Consider the following 9,375-nt stretch of genomic DNA (forward strand, 5'->3'; position numbering starts at 1 on the left):
TGCTTATCTGCGCGCACTGCATTACAATCTCCCTCGCCGCCTCTCTGGGTGTCACCAGTGATAGTGACACCTCTGCCATGCTTGTAGCAGCTGGTCCTAAGATCTACGCCTCCAGCCCTGAGTGTTTTCCCTTGTGACTTGTTGATCATCATAGCGAAGCAGATGCTTACAGAAAACTGCAGGGGCTTAGATTGAAAAGAAAAACATTGACGAACCCATCATTTCAGCGACAGGGTCTGCCACACGACTGACTGAAATGACTGGTTGGTTTGGGCCCCCACCAAAAAAGAATCAATCAATCTCTCCTTGCACAAACTGGCTCTACAGAGGCAAGATGTCCACCTCATCATCCTCCGATTCCTCACCCCTTTCACTGTGTACATCCCCCTCCTCACAGATTATTAATTCGTCCCCACTGGAATCCACCATCTCAGATCCCTGTGTACTTTCTGGAGGCAATTGCTGGTGAATGTCTCCACGGAGGAATTGATTATAATTAATTTTGATGATCATCATCTTCTCCACATTTTCTGGAAGTAACCTTGTACGCCGATTGCTGACAAGGTGAGCGGCCGCACTAAACACTCTTTCGGAGTCCACACTGGAGGGAGGGCAACTTAAGTAGAATAAAGCCAGTTTGTGCAAGGGCCTCCAAATTGCCTCTTTTTCTCCACCATTCTTTCAAAGGTGACAGAATCATATGCAGTGACAGTAGACGACATGTCAGTAATCGTTGCCAGGTCCTTCAGTCTGGACCAGATGTCAGCACTCACTCCAGACTGCCCTGCATCACCGCCAGCGGGTGGGCTCGGAATTCTTAGCCTTTTCCTCGCACCCCCAGTTGCGGGAGAATGTGAAGGAGGAGCTGTTGACGGGTCACGTTCCGCTTGACTTGACAATTTTCTCACCAGCAGGTCTTTGAACCTCTGCAGACTTGTGTCTGCCGGAAAGAGAGATACAATGTAGGTTTTAAATCTAGGATCGAGCACGGCGGCCAAAATGTAGTGCTCTGATTTCAACAGATTGAATCCTGGTTAAGCAAATTAAGGGCTCCATCCACAAGTCCCACATGCCTAGTTGAATCGCTCTGTTTTAGCTCCTCCTTCAATGTCTCCAGCTTCTTCTGCAAAAGCCTGATGAGGGGAATAACCTGACTCAGGCTGGCAGTGTCTGAACTGACTTCACGTGTGGAAAGTTCAAAGGGTTGCAGAACCTTGCACAACGTTGAAATCATTCTCCACTGCGCTTGAGTCAGGTGCATTCCCCCTCCTTTGCCTATATCGTGGGCAGATGTATAGGCTTGAATGGCCTTTTGCTGCTCCTCCATCCTCTGAAGCATATAGAGGGTTGAATTCCACCTCGTTACCACCTCTTGCTTCAGATGATGGCAGGGCAGGTTCAGGAATGTTTGGTGGTGCTCCAGTCTTCGGCATGCGGTGGCTGAAGGCAGAAAGTGGCCCGCAATTCTTCGGGCCACCGACAGCATCTCTTGCACGCCCCTGTCGTTTTTTAAATAATTCTGCACCACCAAGTTCAATGTATGTGCAAAACATGGGACGTGCTGGAATTTGCCCAGATGTAATGCACGCACAATATTGGTGGCGTTGTCCGATGTCACAAATCCCCAGGAGAGTTCAATTGGGGTAAGCCATTCTGCGATGATGTTCCTCAGTTTCCGTAAGAGGTTGTCAGCTGTGTGCCTCTTATGGAAAGCGGTGATACAAAGCGTAGCCTGCCTAGGAACGAGTTGGCAATTGCGAGATGCTGCTACTGGTGCCGCCGCTGCTGTTCTTGCTGCGGGAGGCAATACATCTACCCAGTGGGCTGTCACAGTCATATAGTCCTGAGTCTGCCCTGCTCCACTTAACCACAGACAAGTGGACATTGGGTACAACTGCATTTTTTAGGACACTGGTGACTCTTTTTCTGAGGTCTGTGTACATTTTCGGTATCGCCTGCCTAGAGAAATGGAACCTAGAGGGTATTTGGTACCGGGGACACAGTACCTCAATCAAGTCTCTAGTTGCCTCTAAATTAACGATGGATACCGGAACCACGTTTCTCACCACCCAGACCTGAGTTATCCGCTTTGCAGCAGGATGACTGCTGTGATATTTCATCTTCCTCGCAAAGGACTGTTGGACAGTCAATTGCTTACTGGAAGAAGTACAAGTGGTCTTCCGACTTCCCCTCTGGGATGACGATCGACTCCCAACAGCAACAACAGCAGCGCCAGCAGCAGTAGGCGTTACACTCAAGGATGCATCGGAGGAATCCCAGGCAGGAGAGGACTCGTCAGAGTTGCCAGTGACATGGCCTGCAGGACTATTGGCTCTCCTGTCTAAGGAGGAAATTGACACTGAGGGAGTTGGTGGTGTGGTTTGCAGGAGCTTGGTTACAAGAGGAAGGGATTTAGTGGTTAGTGGACTGCTTCCGCTGTCATCCAAAGTTTTTGAACTTGTCACTGACTTATGATGAATGCGCTGCAGGTGACATATAAGGGAGGATGTTCCGAGGTGGTTAACGTCCTTATCCCTACTTATTACAGCTTGACAAAGGCAACACACGGCTTGACACCTGTTGTCCGCATTTGTGTACAGGATGCATACCTTCATGTCCCCATTTATCCACCTCATCAGGCGTAACTCAGATTTGCGGTACAGGACTGTCATTGCCAATTTCAGACGTTGCTGTTTGGTCTCTCCATGGCCCTGAGAATTTTCACCAAGGTAATGGCGGAAATGATGGTGCTCCTGTGCAAGCAAGGTGTCACAATTATCCCGTACTTGGGCGATCTCATAAAAGCGAGATCAAGAGAGCAGTTGCTGAACAGCGTATCACTTTCACTGAAAGTGTTACAGCAACACGGCTGGATTCTCAATATCCCGAAGTCGCAGTTGATTCCTACTACTCGTCTGTCTTTCTTGGGCATGATTCTGGACACAGACCAGAAGAGGGTTTATCTCCTGATAGAAAAGGCCCAGGAACTCATGACTCTTGTCAGGAACCTATTGAAACCAAAACAGGTGTCAGTGCATCACTGCACTCGAGTCCTGGGAAAGATGGTGGCATCATACGAGGCCATTCCAATCGGCAGGTTCCATGCGAGGACTTTCCAATGGGACCTACTGGACAAGTGGTCCGGGTCACATTTACAGATGCACTGGTTGATCACCCTGTCCCCCAGGGTCAGGGTATCACTCTTGTGGTGGCTGCAGAGTGCTCACCTTCTCGAGGGACGCAGATTCAGCATTCAGGGCTGGATCCTGGTGACCACAGACGCAAGCCTCCAAGGTTGGGGAGCAGTCACACAGGGAAGAAATTTCCAAGGTCTTTGGTCAAGTCAAGAGACTTGTCTTCACATCAACATCCTGGAACTAAGGGCCATATACAATGCCCTACGTCAAGCGGAGACCTTACTTTGCGACCAACCGGTTCTGATCCAGTCAGACAACGTCACCGCAGTGGCTCATGTAAACCGCCAAGGCGGCACAAGAAGCAGAGTGGCGATGGCACAAGCCACCAGAATTCTTCGCTGGGTGGAGAATCACGCAAGCGCACTGTCAGCAGTGTTCATTCCGGGAGTGGACAACTGGGAAGCAGACATCCTCAGCAGACACGACCTACATCCGGGAGAGTGGGGACTTCATCAGGAAGTCTTTGCACAGATTACAAGTCGGTGGGAACTGCCACAGATAGACATGATGCCGTCCCGGCTCAACAAAAAGCTACAGAGGTATTGCGCAAGGTCAAGAGACCCTCAGGCAGTAGCTGTAGACGCCCTAGTGACACCGTGGGTGTTCCGGTCGGTCTATGTATTTCCTCCTCTTCCTCTCATACCCAAGGTGTTGAGGATAATAAGACAAAGAGGAGTGAGAACAATCCTCATTGTTCCAGATTGGCCACGGAGGACCTGGTATCCGGATCTGCAGGAAATGCTCACAGAAGATCTGTGGCCTCTCCCTCTAAGACAGGACCTGTTGCATCAGGGGCCCTGTCTGTTCCAAGACTTACCGCGGCTGCGTTTGACGGCATGGCGGTTGAATGCCGGATCCTAGCATTCCGGTTGAGGTCATCCCTACGCTGATAAAGGCTAGGAAGGATGTAACGTTAAAACATTACACCGTATATGGCGAAATTATGTTTCTTGGTGTGAGGCCAGGAATGCTCCTACGGAAGAATTCCATCTGGGCCGTTTCCTTCACTTCCTACAAACTGGAGTGAATTTGGGCCTAAAATTAGGCTCTATTAAGGTCCAGATTTCGGCCTTATCCATTTTCTTTCAAAAAGAATTGGCTTCTCTTCCAGAAGTTCAGACTTTTGTAAAAGGAGTGCTGCATATTCAGCCTCCTTTTGTGCCTCCGGTGGCACCTTAGGACCTTAACGTGGTGTTAAGTTTTCTAAAATTACACTGGTTTGAACCACTTAAAACAGTGGAGTTAAAATATCTCACATGGAAGGTGGTCATGTTATTAGCCTTGGCTTCGGCTAGGCGAGTGTCAGAATTAGCGGCTTTGTCACATAAAAGCCCATATTTGGTATTCCATGTGGATAGAGCGGAATTGCAGACCCGTCCTCAATTCCTACCAAAAGTGGTCTCATCTTTTCATATGAACCAACCTATTGTGGTGCCTGTGGCTACGCGTGACTTGGAGGATTCCGAGTTACTTGATGTGGTTAGGGCTTTGAAAATTTACGTGGCCAGGACGGCTAGAGTCAGGAAAACTGAAGCGCTGTTTGTCCTGTATGCAACCAACAAGATTGGTGCCCCTGCTTCAAAGCAGGCTATTGCTCGCCGGATTTGTAACACGATTCAGCAAGCGCATTCTATGGCTGGATTGCAGTTACTGAAATCGGTCAAGGCCCATTCCACGAGGAAAGTGGGCTCTTCTTGGGCGGCTGCCCGAGGGGTCTCGGCACTACAGCTGTGTCAAGCTGCTACTTGGTCGGGTTCACACACCTTTGCAAAATACTATAAGTTTGATACCCTGGCTGAGGAGGAACTCATGTTTGCTCAATCGGTGCTGCAGAGTCATCCGCACTCTCCCGCCCGTTTTGGAGCATTGGTATAATCCCCATGGTCCTTACGGAGTCCCCAGCATCCTCTAGGACGTTAGAGAAAATAAGATTTTAAACCTACTGGTAAATCTTTTTCTCGTAGTCCGTAGAGGATGCTGGGCGCCCGTCCCAAGTGCGGACTACTTCTGCAATACTTGTATATAGTTATTGCTTCAATAAGGGTTATGTTATAGTTGCATCGGTCCTGCACTGATGCTATGTTGTTTTTTCATACTGATAACTGGGTAGTTTATCACAAGTTATACGGTGTGATTGGTGTGGCTGGTATGAATCTTGCCCTGGATTAACAAAATCCTTTCCTCATACTGTCCGTCTCCTCTGGGCACAGTTTCTCTAACTGTGGCATAGAGGGAGGAGCCAGTGCACACCCAGAACTAAAGTCTTTCTTAAAGTGCCCATGTCTCCTGTGGAGCCCGTCTATCCCCATGGTCCTTACGGAGTCCCCAGCATCCTCTACGGACTACGAGAAAAAGATTTACCGGTAGGTTTAAAATCTTATTTTCTACTTTATTCTTTTCTATCCTAGTTTATTACGACCAACTCTCATCCAAGGAGTTTGATATTCTACTACCTGCATGCAATTTAAATTGCTTAAATTGTTTATATGGTTGATTTGTCCTTCACAATCCATAATCTGCAACTTGGATGTACTTGTGTCATTGAAAATCTTATAATAAAAATGTATATACAGATACTCAACCTGTATATTGAAAAAAAAAAAAAAGTTATAAGACATATGCATTCAATATTTGAAGAAACAAAATAAAATAAAGCTATCTATTGGGTTTCACTAACAAGCACATTGGAAGACTTGACTACTGTTAAAAGACATGCATTACATGGTATAGAGCCACAAACCACAATGTAGTAAAATAAAAACAAACTTACATGTGTATCAAACCTATGTGAGGCTTACATTGATAGTGCAAGATCAACACTCTATCAACTGTGCAAACTAGACTGCACATAAATGCCATAAAATTTATCTGAGATTTTAGTAAATAAGGCCCGTTGCTGTCCGGGTCACGCAGCCGTCACGGTCCGCCCCCATACGGTCCGGTCATGTCTGCGTTGTCCTGACTGTGCCCCCAAAATGGCGGCACAACGCCGCTGGCCCGACTCCTCCTGCCCAGTGACCGCCTCTGCCTGTCAATCAGGCAGAGGCGCTCACTGGGCAGAGATGCTGATCGCATCTCTGGCATGTGCCGGTGCACTGCGGCACCAGCACACACGCACTTCAGACCTGATCTCCTGTTGTGTGAATATGCACAGCAGGGATCAGGTCTGAATTAGGCCCTATATACAGCTGTCAGTAAGGCAGGGATGTGCTGCTGCCAGTGAGGCAGGGATGTGCTGCTGGTAGTGAAGCAGTGATGTGCTGCTGTCAGCGAAGCAGTGCTGTGCTGCTGTCAGCGAGACAGGGATGTGCTGCTGTCAGCGAAGCAGGGATGTGCTGCTGTCAGCGAAGCAGGGATGTGCTGCTGTCAGCGAAGCAGGGATGTGCTGCTGTCAGCGAGGCAGGGATGTGCTGCTGTCAGCGAGGCAGGGATGTGCTGCTGTCAGCGAGGCAGGGATGTGCTGCTATAAGTGAGGTAGGGATGTGCTGCTGTCATTGAAGCAGGAATGCACTTGGCTTTGTGGACACTTTTCAGAGAACAAATTTGTTAGCATAAAAATAAAGCCAGAAAATGAAGACTGTGTTTGTGCTTTCCTCTGGTCAGCTCTGGTAAAAGTCAGATTTCTTTGTCTCAGATCTTCCTCTAACCTTGTTCTTCTTTCGAGAGTTCCCTTGTGCTGCCTCAGTTGGATCTCCTTCACATGATCAGGAAGGTGCTTCTCCCAGGGCAAGGCTCACCCATTGCACTTCCTGATCATAGTATCTCACCTGGCAGGTAAGTAGGAGTTGGGCTAGAGCTGGGGAGGGTTGCTGCTCGGGTACCCCCCTGTCAAGTGAAGGAGATCCAACTGAGGCAGCGCAAGGGAACTCTAGAAAAAAGAACAAGGCTAGAGGAAGATCTGAGACAAAGAAATCTGACTTTTACCAGAGCTGACCAGAGGAAAGCACAAACACAGTCCCCCACTACCACAAATAATGCAGTCGAGTTTCCCACATTTGGGGAAATCATAGGGGTCAGCATACCCAGAATGCAATGAATGAACCTCACCCTGGGAGAACAATCTTCATGACCATGGTATCTCCTATGCAAAATAAGTATGATTTGGGATAGAGCTGGGGAGGGCCGCTGCTCAGGCACATCTCTGTCAAGTAAAGGAGATTCAACTGAGGCAGCACAAGGGAACTCTCATCTGGGGACAACAACTGCAGGGAGAACACATATTTTCAGATGAACATGGGAGGGCAAAAGGGTGCCTAATACTGAAGCACCCCCAAACAACAAACCAAATGCAACAACTAGTGCAAGCATTCCTGGGGGAAGGCCTGCAGCAGATGGATTTGCATATGGTGATGTCATCCAAGCAGTGGGTCAAAGTTGGCTTCAACCCTCGTCTGCATATGAAAAGAGAAAAGGGGTGTGCAGGGCATGGCGGCCTTTTGCGGCGCTTGGATGACCCCTAGTTCGCATTAAACACCTCCACCCTCCTTCGGTGTGGGGCTCATGTTGGCTATGCCCCAGCCGCTTAAGCATTCAAGCTGATTTCTTGCAGCAGCTGGGCACTGTAACAGCTCCAGAGCTGCTCTGTAAGGCAAGTAAAAGGGTCTCTGTGGTGCAATCAGTTAGTATGTACGGCTATTAACCAAAAGGTTGGTGGTTCAATCCCACCCAGGGACCTAATTGACCTTGTTATCAGATTTTGGTGATCTTTAAGTAGACAAGTCAAATTTCATACCCCCTGTTATGGTGTAGGGTACCTGGCCTTCTCTGATGTAATCAGAGTTAGATTTGATTCAGTGATTTTATAAAAACATCTAGGAAGCACAATTTAGCAGTGGGTTGCAGAGAAAAAGAAATATGCTGGCAAAAAAATCAAATTGCGTGATTAAACAGCTCTTCATTTTCTGGCTTTATTTTTATGCTTACAAATTTGTTCTCTGAAAAGTGTCCACAAAGCCAAGTCTCTGATTAACACCTTTGTATGGATGGTTTTTCACCTATTACTAAATTAAACTTGCTTCATTGGAAAGGCAGCAAGATGCATCCTCATTTCAATGTCTACTGAAATAATACAGGTTGACACCAGGAAACATTAACGCCACTGCATCCTTGCTGCTTTCTCATGTGGAAGTCTGTTTAATGTGAAAACAAGGTGATATCTAATTAGCACACAGGTAAGAAATTACGAAAATCTTTATTTAAGGGTGAAGATGTTTCTCACAAAATTGTTGCCCCAATGCATCATTGAAATTCAAGCTGGAAAGATGATTTTAATATATCACTTGTACATTTTGTATTGCTCTTCTGGTGACAATGTCGTTTTTTTTGTCAATTACCATTTTAATAATAGGGTAAAGAAAATTAAGTGGATTTTTGAAAGAAAACTATACTGTCAATATACTATTAAAACAAATTAAAATGGTAAAAGTTATTGTACTTTAAGTAAAAATAAAAGAGCAAAAATATCAATCCCAGTTTTGATTACTTAAATTAACAAAAAAAAAATGCATATAGCAAAGGATAGTTTCAATCTGCCTACCTCTGGGTTATGGGTCCAGCATGCTTCCATTGCAGTACTCTGCTGCACATGTAAGTGCAAGAGATCCTGAAGCACTCACTCATCATGGGAAAGTACCAATGTGTTTATTCATTGGTTGATGGAAGAAACATCTTACAAAAACTCTCCAGATTATTGATTTTTTAATGTTTTTCTAGGAAACGTTCTAGATGTATGCTTATTAGCCTTTGTCAGTATGTACTGTTTGCAAAGTGTCTCTGTGGCGCAATCGGTTAGTGTGTTCGGCTATTAACCAAAAGGTTGGTGGTTCAATCCCACCCAGCGACGTAATTGACCTTGTGATCAGATTTTGGTGATATTTAAGTAGACAAGTCAAAATTTCAAACCCACTCTTATTGTGTAGGGTACCTGGCCTTCTCTGATGTAATCAGAGTTAGATTTGATTCAGTGATTTTATAAAAAACAGCTAGGAAGCACAATTTAGCAGTGGGTTGCAGAGAAAAAAAATATGCTGGCAGAAAAATCCAATTGAGTGATTAAACAGCTCTTCATTTTCTGGCTTTATTTTTATGCTAACAAATTTGTTCTCTGAAAAGTGTCCACAAAGCCAAGTCTCTGATTAACACCTTTGTAAGGATGGTTTTTCACCTATTACTAAATTAA

General features: G+C 46.3%; 1 non-coding gene across 1 annotated transcript; it reads right to left on the reverse strand.

Annotated features, from left to right (window-relative positions):
• Positions 1-7,131: 7,131 nt before the first annotated feature.
• LOC135011388 (U1 spliceosomal RNA) lies at positions 7,132-7,295 on the reverse strand. The gene has a single exon (XR_010210485.1). It is a non-coding gene; the product is annotated as a U1 spliceosomal RNA (small nuclear RNA).
• Between the last annotated feature and the right edge of the window lie 2,080 nt (positions 7,296-9,375).

Source organism: Pseudophryne corroboree, unplaced genomic scaffold (assembly GCF_028390025.1).
Source record: "Pseudophryne corroboree isolate aPseCor3 unplaced genomic scaffold, aPseCor3.hap2 scaffold_2434, whole genome shotgun sequence".
Classification (NCBI taxonomy): Eukaryota; Metazoa; Chordata; class Amphibia; order Anura; family Myobatrachidae; genus Pseudophryne; species Pseudophryne corroboree.